This window comes from Tenrec ecaudatus, chromosome X (genome assembly GCF_050624435.1).
Source record: "Tenrec ecaudatus isolate mTenEca1 chromosome X, mTenEca1.hap1, whole genome shotgun sequence".
In the NCBI taxonomy this organism is placed as follows: Eukaryota; Metazoa; Chordata; class Mammalia; order Afrosoricida; family Tenrecidae; genus Tenrec; species Tenrec ecaudatus.
In genome coordinates this window covers 79,936,224-79,958,507 of record NC_134548.1, presented here as the reverse complement: position 1 = coordinate 79,958,507, position 22,284 = coordinate 79,936,224, and positions in this window count along the sequence as shown.

Sequence of the window (22,284 nt, the reverse complement as noted above, 5' to 3'; positions counted from 1 at the left end):
AAAATAAAGCATTAAAAAACCTCAATTTAAAAGATAGCAGAAAATACTGAAACCTAAAGAAATTTTAAAATAGGTCAAGGAGAACAAAAGAGAAGGTGTTAAATTTTAAACAAACTTGTGATTACATGCCATTGAGCTGGTTCAGACTCATAATGACCCTTTGTACAAAAGAAGAAACACTACCCAATCCTGCTCCATCATCACAATAGCTCTCATGTTTCAGGCCATTGATGCAGCCACTGTGTCAATCTTTCTCATCGAGGAGCTTCCTAAATCTCCATTATGCACTCTGTTTGATAGAAAGGCTATTCACTTCCCTGGTCTATGATCAGCGGGGATTCACCAGAGGCTTAATTCATATGGGGACCCAGAAAGTAGATTTTTGGATTTCCTTGTCATCCACAGTCTTCTGAAAACTGGATGCTCAGAAATCAAAAGCACAATGAGTTGCCATTTAGTTACCCTGCTAAAATAAGAACAAAAGGGGGAAATAACATTTATTGGAGTTGGTATGGACTTATTGGATCCCCTCATCCATTACTAGTAGGAATGTAAAAAGGTATTGCCATTGTGGAAAACAGTTTGACATTTTTTCAAAAAACTAGAGGTTTAGATCCTGCTAGGTAGCTAAAACACACACACACACACACACACACACACACACACACACACACACACACACACCCCTCAAAAGCCCTGGTAGTGTCGTGCGCTACTCTATGCGTTAGACTGATAACTACAAAGGTCATCAGTTTGAAACTACCAGCCACTCCATAGTAGAAAGATGAGGTTTTCTACTTCTATAAAAATTTACAGTCTCCTTACAAATCTGGCTAGACTAGAGGATGTATATTGGTACAGATAGGAACTGGAAACACAGAGAATCCAAGACAGATGATCCCTTCAGGAGCAGTGGTGAGAGTGGCGATACTGGGAGGGTGGAGGGAAGGTGGGGTAGAAAGGGGGGAACTGATTACAGAATCTACATATAACCTCTCCCCTGGGGGATGTACAACAGAAAAATGGGTGAAGAGAGACATCTGACAGTGTGAGATTTGACAAAATAATAATAATTTATAAATTATCAAGGATTCATGAGGGAGGGGGAAGTGGGAGGAAGTGGGGAAGTGAGGAGCTGAGGTCAAGGGCTCAAGTAGAAAGCAAATGTTTTGAGAATGATGATGGCAACAAATGCGCAAATGTGCTTGACACAATGGATGGATGTATAGATTGTGATAAGAGTTGTACGAGCCCCCAATAAATTTATTTTTTAATTACAGTCTCAGAAACCCAAAGGAGCCGTTCTTCTCTGTACTACAGAATTGCTATGCGTTGGAATCAACTCGATGGCAGAGAGTTTGAGTTTTGAGAGGAAAGAAAAATGACATGAACAGGCATATGCACACCTATGGCAGCATTACTTACAATAGCAATAAAGAGAAAAATACCATTAATGTATGAATAGATATGTACATAAGGTCATGCAGACAATAGAATACTACTCAGTACCTTTTACAAAATAAAAAGAGAGAGCCACAAACATCTTGAAACAGGTTGGATCTGGAGGACATTATGTTTACTGAAATAAGTCCCTCCCCTCCAAAAACAAATACTATATGTCTTTGCTAGTATGAAATGATCTCAGAAAGTATATAGAACCTGGTAGTATAATGGTTACATGTTGGGCTGCCAACCACAGGTCAGCAGTTTGAAACCTATTGCTGCTCCTTGAGAGAAAAATGAGGCTTTCTACTCCCACAAAGAGTTACAATCTCAGAAACCCATAGAAGCAGTTCTTTTCTATCCTACAGGGTCACTATGAGTTGGAATAGATTCAGTGGCAGTGAGTTTTAATTTGTTTGTTTGTGTACATTCATTAGTGATTACCCAAGATACAGGAAAAAAGAGCACACTTGTTTTGTGGGGGTGATAAGAAAAGTAACAACAGATGAAAGTGAAGTGTACACAGGTTGAAGAAGGGGGGGAAATGTCATTAAAAAGTAATATAAGAACTTCCAGGAAGATGGCGACAGAGTAACACATACCAGAGGGACTCCGCAGAAATCAGCCCAGGAGAGTTTCTTAGAGGGAAATTCAACACCGCTGGATCATAGGAGGAGCATCATAAAGATAAGTAGGCACAGACCCACAAGGTTTTGAGGGGCTGGGGGCTTTTGGGTTACCACAGCGGAGGTCAGCTACAGCTTTACCTTAACCCCGCCACTATCTCTGCCAGGGCCAGGACCATTTCAAGGTCCTGCTCCCGGGGGGTGGGGGAGTGGTGTTAATCTCAACACAGCTGCAGTTACAGGGCAGGGACAAAACACTTGCAGTTCCACTGGCTGGAATCCGGGCTCGACTACATTGTTACGTTTCTTTCCCTCTCTTCTCATGCACAAGAATAAACTCAAGGTGGATCACATACCTTGAAGTTAAACCCCAAACTATTAGGGCCATCAATGAGAGAATTGGGACCAACTTGAGAACTTTGAGAAAATGTTTCTGATCTTTAGCCATAAGAGTAATGTAAATTAAAACAAGAATGAGGTACCAGCTAACACCCTCAAAGATAGCCCAATTCAAAATATCAGAAAGCAACAAATGTTGGAGGGGCTGTGGGGAGACAGGAACTCTCATTCACTGCTGGTGAACCTGTTAGTATGTACAACCACTATGGAAATCGATCAGGCAATATGTAAAACAGATGGAAATCGAGTTACCATACAACCCAGCAATTCCCCTACTGGACATATACCCAGAAGAGGCAAGAAACAAACCAAGGCCAGACACCTGTGCTCCAATGTTCATTGCGGCACAGTTCACAATTGCAAGGAGTTGGAAACAACCCAAATTTCCATCAATTGATGAGTGCATTAGAAAGCTGTGGTACATACATACAATGGAGTACTACGCATCGCTAAAAAACAGTGATGAATGTATGAAGTACATCACTGCATGGGAAGAACTGGAGGAAATCATACTAAGCGAAGTCAGCCAAGCACAAACAGGCAAGTACAAGATGAGTACGCTGAGGTAAGCTTAAAAAAAAAATCAAATGGGGCACAGGGAAAAAGCTACTGTATACAAACATTCCTGGAGTGAGGACCAGGTAGTATGGCAGGGACCAAACCAAATACTGGGATATATATGGTAGCCAACTAAAAAGGAGTGGGAAAAGGGGAAAAAATAATGATAAAAAAGAAACAGGTATCCCACCACACGAAGGCGAAGCGCTGGGGGAGTGCTGCGGAATAGCGGGGGAATGCGGCGGCACAGTCCCTAGGGATTGCTGGGGCTGGACTTTGGGGCCAGGGTGTGGTGCCCCAACAGACTGGACTGGGAAACACTCCTAAGGGCCAACGAACGATCCTTGAATTGACTACAAGCTTTTCTTTCTTGATGTGTTTTTTTTTGTTCTTTGTCAGTGGTTTGTTGTTGTTTTGTTGTATACTGTTGCTTTGTTTACCTCTGTCTTGTTTTTGTGCATGTTATTATCTCCACAAGTCTGTCTAAATAAGATAGGCTGGATGAACTATCTGGAGGAAAAACAACGGGACCGACAGTTCCGGGGGGACTTGGGATAGGGGGAGGTGGGGGGTAAGGAAATTAACAAACCCAGGGACAAGGGAACAATATGGGATCCAAATTGGTGGTGAGGGGGGAGTGGCAGACCTGGTAGGGAATGATCAAGGGTAAGGTAACGTAACGAAGAGGTATAGCTGTAACCCAGGTGGGGACAGAGCATGCTAGTGGGGCAGGAGGAAGGTCAAAGGAAATAGAGGAAAGAGCTAGGAGGCAAAGGGCATTTATAGAAGTCTAGACAAAGACATGTACATGCAATGTATATGAGGATGGGGAAATAGATCTATGTGCCTATATTTATAGGTTTAGTATTAAGGTGGCGAAAGGACCTTGGGCCTCTATTCAAGCACTCCCTCAATGCATGAATACTTTCTTCTATTAAATTGGCATTCTATGATGCTCACCCTCCCAACACAACCGCTGAAGTCAAAGCGGGTGAACAAGCAAATGTGGTGAAGAAAGCTGATGGTGCCTGGCTATCAAAAGAGACAGCGTCTGGGGTGTTAAAGGCTTGAAGGTGAACAAGCGGCCATCTAGCACAGAAGCAACAAAGCCCACATGGAGGAAGCACACCAGCCTGTGTGATCATGAGGTATCAAAGGGATCAGGTATAAGGCATCATCAAAAAAAAATCTTACCATAGTGAATGAAGGGGGAAGTGCAGAGTGGAGACCCAAAGCCCATTTGTCAGTCAATGGAGATCCCCTCCCAGAGGTGTCTAAAGGAGGAGATCAGTCAGTCAGGGTACGACGACGTAGCACCAATAAAGAATAGAGCTTTCCTCCAGTTCCTAAATGCTTCCTCCCACCCCGCCCCACCACCACCACGATCCGAATTCTACCTTGCAAGTCTGGATAGAGCAGAGGTTGTACACTGGTGCAGATAGGAGCTGGAGGCACAGGGAATCCAGGGTGGATGATACCTTCAGGACCAGGGGTGTGAGGGGCGATACGGGGAGGGTAGAGGGTGAGTGGTTTGGAAAGGGGGAACTGATTACAAGGATCTACATGTGACCTCCTCCCTGGAGGATGGACAACAGAAAAGGGGGTGAAGGGAGAGATCGGACAGGGCAAGATATGACAAAATAATAATTTATAAATTATCAAGGGCTCATGAGGGAGGGGAGAGCGGGGAGGGAGGGGAAAAAAGAGGACCTGATGCAAAGGGCTTAAGTGGAGAGCAAATGCTTTGAAAATGATTAGGGAAAAGAATGTACAGATGTGCTTTATACAATTGATGTATGTATATGTATGGATTGTGATAAGAGTTGTATGAGCCCCTAATAAAATGTTTTAAAAAAACAGGTAGCGGGGGCACAGGGCACTAACCCACCCAAGGGGAGGGTATTGCTTATATCTCCACAGGGAAAGAGGGATCAGATTCAACCCAGTGCTTCAGGATGTGAATGCAACATGCCGGCCTTTAGTAGGGAACCAGTTGAGAGGTCTGAGCGGCCGGCCGCAATCCCAACTACTACATGGACACCTGCCTCTCCCCTCAAAAGAATTTATTTCAAAGGATGGCACTGAGTCTGCAGCTCTGGGAGAGGGTAATATCTCATCGGAGCAGATGAAGGGGGAGGAGGAGAGAGTGGAGCACATCCTGGACCACCATGCTTTGATGATGATTTTCCCTATTAGAGCAGCCAGTCCACAGAGAGGACCACATGGCCGACCCCACTGTGAGACATGACGTCCCTCACTGACCCATACCCCTACAGGGGACAACACCAGAGACACAGTGTCAGAATTTCACCTGACCTCATCCAGCCACACCGAGGCAAAACACTAAGGGATTGCAACAGAATAGCAAGGAAATGGAGCGGCCAGGTCTCCAGGGAATGCTGAAGGTGGACTTTGGGGAGAGGGTGCCCCAAAATACTGGACTGGAAAACCCTCCTAAAGGCCATCAAACAGTAATTGAACTAACTATAAGCTTTTCTTTCTTGTTGTGCTTTGTTTTGTTGGGGTTTTTTTGTCATGGTTTGTTGTTTTGGTTTTTTTATATTGTTGTTTGGTTTTGCTCTGTCTTGTTTTTGTGCATGTTATTGTCTCCTCAAGTCTGTCTAAATAAGACAGGCTGGATGAACAATCTGGAGTAGAAAACAACGGGACCAACAGTTCCGGGGGGGGGGGTCATGGGAGAGGAGGAGGTGGGGGGAAAGGTAGTGGTGTTAACAAATCCAGAGACAAGGGAACAACAAGTGATCCAAATCAGTGGTGAGGAGGGCAAAGGAGGCCTAGTAGGGCGTGATCAAGGGTAATGTAGCCAAGAGGAATTACTGAAACCCAGATGAAGACTGAGCATGATAGTGGGACAAGAGGAAAGTCAAGGGAAATAGAGGAAAGAGCTAGGAGGCAAAGGGCATTTATAGAGGTGTAAATAAAGGCACGTACATATGCAAGTTTATTTATATATGAGGGTGGGAAGGTAGATCTATGTGCATGTATTTGAGGGTGTGGTGTTAAGGTAGCAGAAGGACGTTGGGCCTCCCCTCAAGTACTCGCTCAATGCAAGACTACTTTCTTCTATTAAATTGGCATTCTGTGATGCTCACCTTCCCGACACAGATGCTGAAGAGAAAGCAAGTGAATAAGCAAATGTGGTGAAGAAAGCTGATGGTGAACAGCTATCAAAAGATATAGCGTCTGGGGTCTCAAATGCTTGAAGGTAAGCAAGCGGTCATCTAGCTCAGAAGCAACAAAGCCCACATGGAAGAACCACATCAGCCTGTGTGATCACGAGGTGCTGAAGGTAACAGTTATCAGGCATCAAAAAACAAAAAAACATATCATTGCGTGCTCACTTCCCTGTTACAGTCATTGAAGACAAATGGGTGCATAAGCAAATGTGGTGAAGAAAGCTGATGGTGCACAGCTATCAAAAGATATAGCATCTGGGGTCTTAAAGGCTTGAAGGTAAACAAGTGGTCATCTAGCTCAGAAGCAATAAAGCCCACATGGAAGAAGCACACCAGCCTGTGTGATCAAGAGGTGTCGAAGGGATCAGGTATCAAGCATCATCCGAACAAAAAATTATATCATAGTGAATGAATGGGGGAGTTTGGAGTGGAGACCAAGACCCATTTGTAGGCCACTGGACATCCCCTTACAGAATGGTCTCGGGAGGAGACGAGCCAGTCAGCATATGATGTAGCAACGATGAAACATACAACTTTACTCTAGTTCCTAAATACTTCCTCCTACCCCACTATCATGATCCGAATTCTACCTTACAAATCTGGCTAGACCAGAGGATGTACACTGGTACAGACAGGAACTGGAAACACAGGGAATCCAGGGTGGATGATCCCTTCAGGACCAGTGGTGTGAGTGGCAATACTGGGAGGGTGGAGGTAGGGTGGGCTGGAAAGGGAGAACAGATTACAAGGATCTACATGTCACCTCCTCCCTGGGGGCTGGACAACAGAGAAGTGGGTGAAGGGAGACATCAGATAGGGCAAGATATGACAAAATAATAATTTATAAATTATCAAGGGTTCATGAGGGAGGTGGGAGCGGGGATGGAGGGGGAAAATGAGGAACTGATGCCAGGGGCTTAGGTGGAGAGCAAATGTTTTGAAAATGATGAGGGCAATGAATGTACTAATGTGCTTGACACAATTGATGTATGTATAGATTGTGATAAGAGTTGTATGAGCCCCTAATATAACAATTTTTAAAAAGAAATACAAGAAAAATGGATCTATTAGTAACTTCCATGATATATATACTTTGAAACAAGAACAAAAGCAACCCAAAAATATGTGTGGTAAATATATACTATGTAGGCATATGAGGGAGTACCCCTCAAAAAACCAGAACCCTCCCCAAAGCAATGTATTTAAATTGTTTTACAAAACAACCTTATCACCTTCAAAATACTTGCCATTACACTTAATAAGTTTGTCTAATCTGTGATTCCATTCTTGGAAACATTTTCCAAACTCATATGTTTGGATGGCTGACAGCACTTCCCTCACTTTTTTTTCCTGCACCTTTTCTATTTCATCAAATTGCTGTCCTTTCATGTCCTTCTTCATTCATGGAAACAAAAAGAAGTCACCTGAAGCAAGGTCAGGTGAGCAAGGTGCATGGGACAAGAGAGGCATGCTGTTTTTTGCCAAACACTGGCTCACTTAGATGGCTGCATGAGCAGGTGCTTTGTTCATGGTGGCAAAAACCAGTACCCCGCCTACCACAAATCAGGATTTTTTTAATCATGAAATGCGGGCCTTTTTTTGTCACATACTCTTTCTTACACAATCTTTTCAGAACCTCTAAATAGAACACTTGATTAACAGTCTGACTTGGTGGAACAAACTCCAAATGTACTATGTATGAGTCAACATTTTCATCTATGCAGAAAGTTCATGGATGTCCAGAACTAGGTTTGCCAACAATCAACAGTCACCTTTTTTGAAAGGAGAAAATTACTCATACACTTGAGTTTTTCCCATAGCACTGTCCTTATAAGCTGTGTTCAACATCACAATAGTTTCTGCGGCATTTTTCCCATGCAGGACACAAAATTTCACAACCGCATGCTGTTCTCTTAACTTTTCTATTAAAAAATTAGGTTTGAGGTGATGCCACTGGGTGCACTAACTCAGAGTGAGTTACTTGATGCTCTCCTAGCAGGAAAATGGTGTACTAGAAAAGATATGCCCAGAAGAGCTTTTTTCTGTTTGTTTCGGTTTTTTTAAGAAATATATTTACATCTACGTCACTGTATGAATGTATATAATAAAGCGTGTATGTCACCTATATGCATGTATATAATAAAGCACATAGGGGTGCAATGACTGATATTTCCTGGACATAAACAAACCTTGAGGGACTGGATTTCTGGGTTTGAAAGATTATGACCATAATCTCATGAGACTTCTCTGTCAATGAGCATAAAATAGATCATAAATTTATGATCTGCACCCTTGTTTACTAAGTAGTGTATGGGATCTTAAATGCTTATTAATGGCCATCTAACATACAACTATTGGTCTCTACTTGTCCAGAACAAAAGAGAAAGAAAGGAACCAAAGACTCAAAGAAGAAATTTGTCTATAGGACAAATGAATCGTCACCTTATCTACCTGAGACCAGAACTAGACAATACCTCACTACCACTACTGATTGTTCTAATCAGAGCCACAATCAATGAACCCTGGAGAAAACTGTAAACGAAAACTCCAAATTCTTGGAGTTTGTGGAGTGGGGAACAGTCTTACTGGACTGGTTGAAATTAGAAAGCCCTAAAAAAACTTTGAATCAAAACAAATCCCTGGAGGATGGAGCTTCCAATAAAATGATAAAGAAAAAAAATCCCTGAGGTCACCTTGTAGCTAAATAACAAATTGGCTCAAAAAGTAAAATCATCCATTAAAAATCACCCATATGAGACCACATGTTCAATAATTATTTTTTAAAGAAAATGTAGTAGTAGGAAAATTAGATTAATGGAAACAGTAAAACCATAATGGAAATAATGAAATTGTTTATTCATTGTGAAAAATGTAACCAATGTCACTGAACAACTTGTGTAGAAATTATTCAATGGGAACCGAAACTGCTGTGAAACCTTCACTGAATATACAATAAAAAAACCATTTTAAGACCCTTTGGATAAAGGAAGTAACAATCATTTTTTAAAGTCCCCATCTCAAGGGTTTAATCAGGGTTTAATCTCAAGGGTTTTTATAATTTAACTTGAATCTCTTATGTACCCATACATTTAATACTTAGGCACCAAAAAAATGGCCCATCACCCAGAGAACCAGTGTGGAGTTGCTAAAGAGACTAGACTATCTTTACTAAGTTAACATACATCTACCCAATAACCTAGCAATTGTACTCAAATGTATATGTATGTAGAATAAGGCAGTCATGGAAAGTATTGTCCCAGTCCTTCTGAGTAAAAAAAAAAAAAAAGGATAATAATGCCAACAGACCACCGGACCACAGACCAGCGGACTTAGCTTTTAATAAAATACCATCTAATTTTCCAGGAAACTCTTAATACCTCTCTCATGGTTCTCCTGGTCGCCACCACCCCTGGCCCCGTAGTCTTCATCTGGGGTTCAGGGTGTGTGACTGTTTAACATACAGAACCTAAATCATACTTTCCCTTATCTTTTAGCTACAACTCACATTTGCTTAGAATCTTCTCCCCAGTAAAGGAATGTTACTGTTACTTTCACATTTGTTATCTCATGAATAGGTTAAAGGGTTAATTGTTGATATCAAAGTTAGAAGTTTATTGATTTCAAAGTTACTCCTAAGGTTAATGTTCATAAGCAATTGCCTTGAAATTTATTATTGTCTCCAAAATAATTTTTAAAAATTTAAAACAAAGCAAAACATTATTGTCTAGTGCTTTTCCACTCTTGCCATATATTACAATGACCTGGAGGCCTCCTTTTATTCTCAAAAGACCATTTTATTGGGGGCTCTTGCAACTCTTATAACAATTGTATCAGGCATATTTGTACATATGTTGCCATCATTTTCAAGACATTTACATTCTATTGAGCCCATGGTATCAGCTCCTCTTTATTCCCTCCCTCACCCACCACACGCTCATGACCCCTTGATAAATTACTATTTTTTCTATATTTTTTATTTTTAAAATATTTTATTGGGGGCTCTTAAAACTTATCACAATCCATACATACATACATCCATTGTGTCAAGCACACTTGTACATTTCTTGCAATCATCATTCTCAAAACATTCTCTTTCTACTTGAGCCCTTGGTATCAGCGCCTTGTTTTTTCCCCTCCCTCCCTGTCCCCCCTTCCTCATGAATCCTTGAAAATTTATAAATTATTATTATTTGATCATGTCTTACACTGTCCGAAGTCTCCCTTCACCCACTTTTCTGCTGTCCATCCCCCAGAGAGGGGATTATATGTAGATCCTTGTAATTGGTTCCCCATTTCTACCCCACCTTCCCTCCTCCATCTCGGTATCGCCATTCTCACCACTGGTCCTAAAGGGTTCATCTGTCCTGGATTCCCTGTGTTTTCAGTTCCTATCTATACCAGGGTAGATCCTCTGGTCTAGCCAGATTTGTAAGGTAGCATTGGAATCATGATAGTGGGAGTGGGGAAGATTAAAGAAGTAGAGGAAAGTTGTATGCTTCATCGGTGCTATACTGCACTCTGACTGGCTCATCTCCTCCCTGAGACTCTTCTGTAAGGGAGTGTCCAGTTGCCTACAGATGGGCTTTGAGTCTCCACTCTACACACCCCCTCATTCACAATGATATGATATTTGTTCTTTGATACATGATACTTCATCCATTCAACACCTCGAGATCACACAGGCTGGTGTGCTTCTTCCATGTGGGCTTTGTTGCTTCTGAACTAGATGGCCACTTGTTTATCTTCAAGCCTTTGAGACCCCGGACGCTATATCTTTTGATAGCTCAGCACCATCAGCTTTCTTCACCACATTGCTTATGCACCTGCTTTGTCTTCAGTGATCATGTCGGGAAGGTGAACATCATGGAATGCCAGTTTAATAGAACAAAATGTTCTTGCATTGAGGGAGTACTTGAGTGTAGGCCCAATGTGCATCTGATAACTTAATACTAAACCTATAAATATATGCACATAGATCTATTTCCCCATCATCGTGTATAAATATATTTACATATGTATGTGCCTGCCTGTATTTAGACCTCTATAAATACCCTTTGTCTCCTAGTTCTTTCCTCTATTTCCTTTTACTTTCCTCTTGTCCCACTATCATGCTCAGCCTTCATTTGGGTTTCAGTAATTTCTCTCAGTTACATTGCCCTTGCTGAATTCCTACCAGGACTCTCACACCCTCCTTGCCACTAATTTTGGAGCACTTGTTGCTCCCTGTCCCTGGGTTAGTCAACACCAACTCCTTACCCCCGCCTACCCCTCTGCCATGTCCCCCCGGAACCTTTGGTCCCATTCTTTTTTCCTCCAGACTGTTCATCCAGCCTATCTTATCTAGATAGATCTGTAGAGATAATAATATGCACCAAAAAACAAGGCATAGCAAGACAGGTGATGAATGAGAACACAGCGATAACAACAAAAAAAGAAAACCAATGACCAATAAAAGAATAAATGAATTAAAAGAAAATATAAAAAATGATAGAAAAATCTGTAAATAGTTCAAAGTCTGATTTTTTAACTCTGGGTGTGTCCTCCAGTCAAGTCCGATGGGGTGCTACTCTCTGGCCCCAGAGTCTATCCTTTGTACTCCCTCGGGGGCTGCCTGCTCTACTCTTCACGTTGCTCTGCCACATGCCTTTAGTGTATTGCCTCGGTGTCGCAGGGTGAGTCTGGGCCAGTGTTGTCTCCCATAGGGCCATGGGTTAGTGAGGGACGTCATGTCTCATAGTGTGATCAGGCATATGGTCCACTCTGTGCATTGGCTGTTTGGAGCAGGGATATCATCCTCCAGGCATGGTGGGCCAGGATGTGCTCCTCTGTCTCTTTCTCCCCATTCATTTGCTCCCACGTGTTCTGATCAGACAGGTCCCTCTCCCTTAGCTACAGCTTCAGTGCCATTCTCTAAAGTATATTCTGGGGAGAAGGGTAGTTGTCCACATAGCTGGTATGGGGTCTGAACCCTCAAGCTTGTCCACTAGCTCCCTAATCCATACCAGCATGCTGCATTCACATCCTGGAACACTGGATCTAAGTCTGGTCCCTCTTTCCCTGTGGAGACACAAACAATACCCTCCCCTTGGGTGGGTCAGTGCTCTATTCTGCCACCACACATCTCTTTTTTTCTCTTTCCTCCCTGCCCCCTCCTTTTTATTTGGCTACCATATGTACCCCTGGATTTGGTGTGGCCCCTGCCATACTACCTTAACCTCACCCCTGGAGTTTTTGTATACAGTAGCTTTTTCCCTGTGCTCATTTTGCATTTTTCTATTCTTTTTTAAATAAACTTACCACAGTAGACTCATATTGTACCTGTCCTTTTGTGCTTGGCTTACTTCACTTAGCATAATTTCCTCCAGTTCTTCCCATGCGGAGATATGCTTCATGTGTTCATCATTGCATTTTAGCGATACATAATACTACATTGTATATATGTACCACAGTTTTTGAATCCATTCGTCTATTGATGGAAATTTGGGTTGTTTCTAACTCCTTGCGATTGTGAACTGTGCCGCAATGAACATTGGAGCACAGATGTCTGCCCGTGGTTTGTTTCTTGCCTCTTCTGGGTATATGCCCAGTAGGGGGATTGTTGGGTCGTATGGTAGCTCATTTTCCATCTGTTTTAGATATCACCAAATTGATGTCCATAGTGGCTGTACATACCTACAGGTCCACCAGCAATGGATGAGAGTTCCTATCTCACCACACTGCCTCTCCAACACTTGTTGCTTTCTGATTGTTTGAATTGGGCTATCTTTGAGGGTGTTAGGTGGTATCTCATAGTTGTTTTGATTTGCATTTCTCTAATAGCTAATGATCAGGAACACTTTCTCATATGTTTATTGGCCATTCGGATTTCTGCCCCTGTGAAACTTCTGTTCAGGTCCCTTGCCCACCTCCTCAGTGAGCAATTAGTTTTTCTCTTATTGTAAGCTTGCAAAGTAATTTAGATTTTACTATTACGATGCTTTCCCAGTCAGTGGGCTCTCTTATTACTCTCTTGGTGAATTCTTTCGATGTACACAGGTGTCTTAACTTCAGTATATCCCATTTGTCTAATTGTGACTCCTCTATATTTGTATCCTTCCCTATTTCTGATAGACAATGTATTCCCTGTGCCAAGGCTCAAAGAACCAACTTTTGCAGTATTATTTTTCCATAGTTTTCTTACTTTCCCTCTCCTGAATCTTAGCCCTGATTTTTATTATTTCTTTTCTTTTGCTATTAGTAAGATTGTCCCGCTGACCCTGCCATAGTTGTAAATTTTGTGTCAGCACATCAATCATGAGTCTCTCTTCCTTTCTCAGGTGTGCATGTATTGCTATGAAACTTCCTCTGATAACTGCCTTTGCTGTGTCCCATAAGTTTCGGTGCATCATGTGCTCATTGTCTTGGTTTCTAGAAATTTCCTAATTTCATCTCTTATCTGGGACAGTATGCACTCCTTTTGCAATAGAGAGTTATTAATCATCCAATTGCTCTTGTTTTCTTCATCATCCTTTTTTTAATTTCCAGCCTTATGGCACAGTGGTCAAAAAGAGAGGTCTATACGATATCGATGTGCTTAAATGTATGTAGACTCGCCTTATGCCCCAGCATGTGGTCTACTTTGAATGTATCCCATGTGGGCTTGAAAATAATGTGATTTTTTCAATTTGGATGAAAAGCTCTGTAAATATCTAACAGGTCAAATTGTCTAATTGTAGTGTTTAAAGCTCTAGCCTCTTTGTTGAGTTTCTTTCTCAGAGAGCGGTGTATTGAAGTCACCTACTATAATTGTTGAGGCTGTTATTTCTTTTCTCATCTTTTGGAGTGTTTGCTTGATATATTCAGTGGATCTCTCATTTGGGGAATATATGTTTAAAATGATAAATGAATCTTTGTGTACCTTTCCCTTGAGCATTATATAATATCCTTCCTCGTTGCTTTTTATGGTTTCCACTGTGAGGTCAATTTTATCCGAGATTGGGATTGCAACCGCTGCTTCTTTTGAATTGCTATTTGCTTGGTATGCCTTTCTCCAGCCTTTGATTCTTAGCCTGTTTTTGTCTGTGGTCTTGAGATGTGTCTCCTGTAGGCAGCAGATTGATGGGTTGTGTTTTCCAGTCTGCTAGCCTCAGTCTTTTAATGCCTGACTTCAGTCCATTGATATTCAGGTTTGTTGTTTCCATCTGTGGACTCTGTGATGTCATCTTATACCCTTTGTGTTGGGTGTTTTCCTACCTCCCTTTCTTATCAGTGTGTTGTGTGTGTGTGTTTCATTCTTGACTTCTTTCCATCCTTAAGCCAATGCTATTTGGGGGGCTGTTTTATCTTTGTAGCCCTCTGGGTGGGATTGTTCCATGTGGCAGTCTCTTATGTATACTTGGTGAGTGGTGTTCTTCTGCCCATACTGTGTCAGCAAGGATCTTTTTTAGGGCTTGGTTTCTCCTAACATATTCTTTGAGTTTTTCCTTGTATGGGAAGACTCTTACTTCTCCATCTATCTTGATTGATAATTTGGCTGGGTAATGTAACATTTTGTTTGCGTTATTTTCCTTCAATTTTTGGAATATGTTACTCCACTCTCTCCTCTTCCTCTTAGTGTCTGCTGATAGGTCTGAGCATATTCTTGTTTGGGAACCTTTATATGTGTTTGCTTCTTTTTCCCTAGTTGTTTTCACGATTTTCACCTTTTCCTCAAAGTTAGACACATTAACTATTATGTACCTTGGTGACTTCTTCCTGGGATTCAGTCTAGCTGGTGTTCTTTCAGCCTCCTGAATGGTTGCCTGGTTTTCATTCATTAAGCTGGGGAAGTTTTCCTCCAAGAATTCTACTCACTCTTGTTGCAGATGACTTCTTTGTTGTGTTTTCCTCTGGTAATCCAATAATTCTAATGCTGTTCCTTTTCATAGCATCAGACATAGCTCTTAGGTTTACTTCAGTTTCTCTGATGATCTTATTAGATTTTTATTTGCGTTTGTTAAAATTTGCTTGGCTGTCCTCTAGAACACTGGTGCGGTTCTCTGCCTCCTCCAGTTGATTGGCAAAGTCTGTCAGTCTGCCACTGGTTTTTGTTATCTCCTCCCTAACTCTTGTATTTCCCTTTGGTGTATGGACTTTATTTTCTCTATCATTTCATCCTTTTTCTGTATTGTTTCCCTCCTACCCTGTATGACTCCAAGCAGAATTCTGAAAATTTCTTTCTGTGGCAGATCAATGTTTGCTTCTTCTATGCATGTTGTTAGGTTCCGGACATCTTCTGCCATTGTCTTTTGTTTCTCTTTTTTTTTCCCTTTGAGGTCGTTGGGCCTGATTGATGTTTGCGTTGCATTGTTTTAGAGGAATCAAATGCCATTTTACAGGAACTTGAAGAGCCCTGGCTCTCTCTGAGAAACTTGTATGAATTCTTCTTTGAACTCCCTGAAGTTAATTTCATTACGGAATTGACCTACTATTTTATCCTCCTGTGACTTCACTCTTTCCCTAGTCAACCAGTATTCTCTTATTTTGGAGGGCAGGTTGAATGGTCCTCTCAGAGGACGCTGGTTGGGTTGTTGTGGACCCACGAGGATGGTGTTGTACTGGGTGATCTCACAATAATCCATTATGGTGTGACCCACAGCAGCCTGGAGCATCACAGAGGGTGTGTGGGCGTGCCCACTGCAACAGGCATGCCACAGAAGGCTGGTGGGTTGCCTGCTTTGGTGCAGAGCACCTCAAATTGCAGGCAGAATTTCCCTGGTCAGGTACATCGCTGCAGAGGTCGTCCAGAAATTTCCACAGTAGCATAGAATGTTGGCGAGTGTTGGCCAAGGTGCCTTAGGCTGTATGAGGCACTACAGCATGTGGGAGGAAGTTCCCTCAGTCACATGGGACCACAGAGGATGGATAGGAGCTTTTCCAACCATGCAGACAGGATTTCCCCTGAAGAAGGTGGGTGGGATTTCCCCAGCCAAATGTTAAGCACTGCAGGGGGTGGGTGGGTGGAATTTCCCCTGGAAGAATTTGGGTGGGATATCCCCTGGTGGGCGGGCTTTCCCCAGCCTCAGGTTACTCTCTAGAGGGTGGGGCCTCCAAGTTGGGTGGTGGGCAGGCATAAATGCCCTAGGCTAAGGGAAGTGGTCTAGAGGTCAGCAGTGGTGTGTGAGAGAAAAAGGAGGAAAGAGGGAGAAAACTAAGTGCACTGAGACTGGGGGGGTAGAGAGAAGTGAGGGAAAGAAAAGTAACAATATATCTGATGCCCAAGCCCTGACTGTGGGGCTGAGGGGGGTAATCCCTTCCCCAAGGCAGTGTTAAACTGTGTCTGTGTTGAGATAAAGGTCCTGTGTCAGCTCCAAATGATCCCGTCTCTGGCCGAGTCCGTGGCGAGGCTAAGATCAAACCCTAGCCAACCTCCACTGTGGTAACCCAAAAGCCCCCAGTCCCTCAAAACCTAGTGGATCTGTGACTATTTATCTTTATGATCCTCTTCCAGTGACCTGGCAGTGTGGGAATTTCCCTCTTAGTAACTCTCCTACAGTGAGTTCTGCAGAGTCCCTCTGGTATGTGTTACTCAGTCACCATCTTCCCAGAAGTCCAATTATTTTTATATCTTACACAGACTGCTTTCTCCCTTCCTCCATGGTTTCTGATGTTTGTCCCCCTGGAGGCGTGGGTGTGGTTATGTGTTGAGCAATGTGATCTGTTCTTCCTTCCTCCCCTCCTCTCCCTACCTTCCCTCTACCCTTCTGGTATCACTACTCCCATTTCCTGCTCCTGGATTCCATGTGTCATGAGCTTTTTTCTCCTATCTGTACATGCTACGGTCTAGTCTGAAGTGAGAGACAGCACTGTGGTCATGATAGTGAGGGGTGAGGTATCCTCAAGGAACCAGAGGAACATTGTGTGTTTCATCAGTGTTTTACTGCATCCTGGTTGACTCATCCCTTCCCTGTGACCCCTCTGTGGGGGAATATCCCATTGTCTACAGATTGCTTTAGGTTTCTGTTCCGAACCCCTCGTTCTCAACAATATGGTTTTATCCGTTTGTTTGTTATGAGGCTTCTGATGCCTGTTACTCGGTCCTGATGACAACTCATGATAGCACTAGCTAGAGTGCTTCTTCCATATGGGCTTGTTGCTTCTCTGCTAGATTTCCATTTGTTTAACTTCAAGCCTTTCCAACCCCAGACACTATATCTTTTGATAGTCGGGTACCATCTGCTTTCTTCACCACATTTGCTTATGTCTTCACCATTTTCTCTTCAGCAATTTTGCCTGAAGGATGAGCAATACAGAGTGTCAATTTGCTAGAACAAAGTGTTCATGTATTGAGGGAGCTACAGACCTCTTGAAAACCACCCATACCCAGACAACCTCCCCAGTCGAATTAAATGAGAAACATAGGCAATTCGTCATAATTGTCTCTCCATGTCTGTGTAGAAAATTAATCCCAGTTCTTAACACATAAAAAGAATCAGCAAGAGAGCTTATTCAACAACCAGCCTCATCCCTCCTGTGTTAAAACAGACCAGACAATTGTAATACTCTGTTGTTTGCAATATGTTTCCTCCTATACTCTCATCTCCATCATTCTGAAATCCCATTTTCTTCAAATCATTATTTCTCAGATGGTAGAAGAGTTGATAAAAATAGAGTGAATAACTGTTGGCACAAAGAGTTTTCACTTGACTACTCACGAAAAGGTTGGCAGTTCGAAACTACCCAGTGGAAGAAAAGAAAAAGCCTGGTGATCTAATTCTGCATGATCATAGTCATTGAAAACCCTACAAAATGAAGTTCTGCTCTGAAACATATGGGCTTGCCATTAGTTGGAATCATAGACAATGGGTTTGGCTTTTTTTTTTTTTTTTGGTTAATTGACTGTGGCAAGATTTGTTCACATCTTAATTACCAAACCTGAGAATGTTCCCTTATTTGGAACATGAGTCTTTGCAGGTGTGATAAGGATCTTGAGATGAGGGAGATCATCCTGGATTATCCAGGTGGGTCCTATTTTACATCAGATGTCTTCTTATAAAAGAGAGGCAGAGGAAGATTAAGCACATACTGAAGAGAAGGAAGTTGTATGACTAGGGAGGAAGAGACTGCAGTGATGCTGCCACAAGACAAGGAATTTCGGAAGCCACCAGAAGCTGGACAAAGCTAGAAGCAGATTCTTCCCTAGAGCCTCTGGATAGAATATCGCCCTGTCAATACTTTGATTTCAGAATTCTGGCCTCCAGCACTGTGAAAGAATAAATTTCCATTTCAGGCCACCCAATTTGTGATAATTTGTCACAGAAGTCTCAAGAAACTAATATGTTGATCTAAATGAGTTCGATAATTCTTGTCTTTATTGGAAGATGTTCTTATATTAATAGACATTATTTTCCAAACATGGGCACTGAGAAAATGCTACCCACAATACACCAAGAAACCCATTGTGCTTGCTCACAAATTAGCCAGCAGCTCACTGTGAACCTGACTCAGGTCATATGTGTACAAGATTTTTATGCTTAAAAAGAATTACACCAAAGACAACATTCAAATGGCCAATAAACATATGAATAAATGCTCACTTTCACTAGGCTCCTGGGAAATGCGAATCAAAGCCAAGATGAGCGTACCACCTTACACAGACAATGACAGCCAAGTTTAAAAAAAAAAACCAGAAAAGAACAAATGCTGCAAGACACTGGGACCCTCATATACTCCCAATGAGACTGTAAATATGTATAATCATTGTGGAAATTTATATGGCACTCCTGGGCATAGAAATTTCATACAATCCAACAATACTTCTGCTGGGTCTATACCCTAAAGAAGTAAGAGCCATAGCATGAACAGATATATGCTATGGTCGTCAAAGCACTACTCACCATAGTAAGAAATTGGAAACAAATATCCATCAGTAGAGGAATGGATAAAGAAACTTTGGTACATACACACAATAGAATATTATGCACCACTAAAAAAAACAACGAAAACACCAAGCACCCCATGACATGGATGGACCGGGAAGCATTGTGCTGAGTGAAGTTAGTCACTCACAAAAGGATAAACACTGTGTGAGACAACTACTGTTAGAATTAAAACCAAGACAAAGGCTTGCATACTAAAGGGAACAGACTTTGGAAGTTGCCAAGGAGGGGGGATTGGCAAGGAAATGAAGATGAAGCAATGGACTAGAGGGTAGATGGGTATTGACTTTGATGAAAGGGAAGATGGAGATCCACAGGATGGAAATAAGAAATTAGGGATGAGATGGGAGAGAACACAGTGGTGGGGGGTTGTGCGTGGTTTGAACTCTTGAATACGGAAGAAATAGTCTTAAATGTAAACCTTCCTCTCTTAATTCTCAACAAATTTTTTTGAAAATAATAAAGTAAATAAACAATAAAAGCAAACATGTAATTAAACCAAAAAAGTACATTTATAATTCTTTTTAAAAAGAAGCACTATTTAAAACACTGTGAGTATAGTTATCTTTCTTTTATTTTAATTGTATCTCTTGTGAGAAGTAAATTCTATTAGTCAGTCAATAAAGAAATAGGCAAGTAAATTGGTAGTCAAGAATGCCATGAGGAATATAAAATATCTAAATGGCTAGAGAGTATTGGGGACAGGAAAGCAGCTACTATAGCCTCTTCATTGTGTGATTTAACTAGATTAATTTTATGTCATCTTCTTCACATCATATTTATTATCTCTACTCTAAAGTTGAGGAAACTGGTGCTCAGAGAAGTAAAATGATTTAGCTAAATCATACTTTTATGTGGCCAGTAGGACTGAAACTCAGGTTTGGCAGACACCAAAGTCACTTTGCTACTACTGTGCTATACAATTCCTAAGTTTGATGCACATGGAGATACTGCAGGGCCTGCTTTGGACTTCCTATGTTATTTTCAGTGCTTCCTGGTGGCATCAATAATTGTAAGCATGAAAAAGCCGGGGGCAGGACGCTAGATGATGAAAAACACTTCTAGTCAGAGGCTTGCTCTGCATAATTGCTTTACCTTATTTCTATATTTAGAAGGTAGACTTAGGGTACGGAAACTTACTGCTTCCTCCCTTGAGTCTTCTCAACACCCCTCTCCATCCTGCCCCATCACTCGAGAGCTATGGGAAGGTCCAGCTAAAGGGATTTTAATAAAAGTACATATATTTAATCATAGTGACATAAATAAAGTCCTCACTGCCATCCAGATCATACAATTAAAACTGACTCTTCCACCCGCACATCACGTGATGATAATCCAGGTCAACTGAAATCACAGGCACAGTGGACTGGTGAAAACCAGCCAAGGGCCACACAGACAACACACTCTCTAGACACTCTAGACACTTACCCAAGGGGCTGTCAAGCTTTCTGTGCAAACATACTAAAATGATCAAGAATTTAACATTTCTTCTTCCACTCGAGTTCATAGACTCATCACAAAAGTACAGTTGTTTTCCCTTCCTCATGCCCCTCAACCCCTCGCTGGCTTCAGAATAACCTGAGCTCACAGTTGAAGTCACCAAGTGCTCAGTGCTCGGTCATCCCGCGATGTTCCTGACTGAGGAACAGGAAACATGTTCTCCCTAGCGAACAGCAAGATAGAAACACTCTTATTCTCAACGCAAGTAAAATACAAGCAAAAGATACCAAGGGCTAAAAGACGTTCGCAATATACCTGCACAGCCACTACAGACTCACAGAGCAGGGCAACTGCCACCACAAGCCATCTTTAACGCTTTCGGGAGGGATCAAAAAATCAAACACCTCAGGGCAAATAGAGAGAAGAGTCTTTGACAGGTGATGCTTTCTTTCTCTCTGCTTACAAATCTCAGAAGTTTAAAGTTCTGGAAATTGGTCTCGAGTCATTCAGAACACCACTAATGGCCCAGAAGTGACCCCCTCACACAGTGACCTAGAACCAGAGTGACATCCATGAGAAGGGGGAAGCAGCTCCAGGTCTTGGCAAGGTTAGTCAAAACTGGGGCATCATAGAAGCTTCAGGAGTCAGGCAAATTAAAGGGAGTTTTAAAAAACATTTTATTGGGGGCTCATACAACTCTTACCCCAATCCATACATACATCAATTGTATAAAGCACATTTGTACACTCATTACCCTCATCATTCTCAAAATATGTGCTCTCCCCTTAAGCCCCTGGCATCAGCTCCTCACATTCCCCCTCCCTCTCCTGCTCCCCTTCCCTCATGAACTCTTGATAATTTATAAATTATTATTTTGTCATAACTTACACTGTCTGACATCTCCCCTCAACCACTCCTCCGTTGTTCATCCCCCAGGGAGGAGGTTACGTGTAGATCCTTGTAATCGGTTCCCCCTCTCTATCCCACCCTCCCTCTACCCTCCAGGTATTTCCACTCTCACCCCTGATTCTGAAGGGATCAACCATCCTGGATTCACTGTGTTTCTAGTTCCTATATGTACCAGTGTACATCATCTGATCTAGCCAGAGTTGTAAGGTAGAATTGGGATCATGATAGTGGGTGGGAAGGAAGCATTTAGGAATTAGAGTAAAGTTGTAAGTTTCATCATTGCTATACTGCACCCTGATTGGCTGGTCTCCTCCCCATGACCATTCCATAAGGGGATGTCTAATTGCCCACAGATGGGTTTCGGGTCTCTATTCCTCACTCCCCCTCATTCACAATATGATTTTTTTTGTTCTGATGATGCCTGATACCTGGTCCCTTTGATACCTCGTGATCACACAGGGTGGTGTGCTTCTTCCATGTGGGCTTTGTTGCTTCTCAGCTAGATGGCCACTTGTTTACCTTCAAGTCTTTAAGACCCTAGACACTATATCTTTTGATAGCTGGGCTACATCAGCTTTCTTCACCACATTTTCTATGCACCCGCTTTGTCTTCAGCAATTGTGTCAGGAAGGTGAGCATCATGGAATGCCAGTTTAATAGAACAAAGTATTCTTGCATTGAGGGAGTACTTGAGTGGAGGCCCAATGTTCATCTGCTACCTTAATACTAAACCTATAAATATACGCACATAAATCTATTTTCCCATCCTCATATATAAATATATTTACATATGTACATGCCCCCATTTAGACCTCT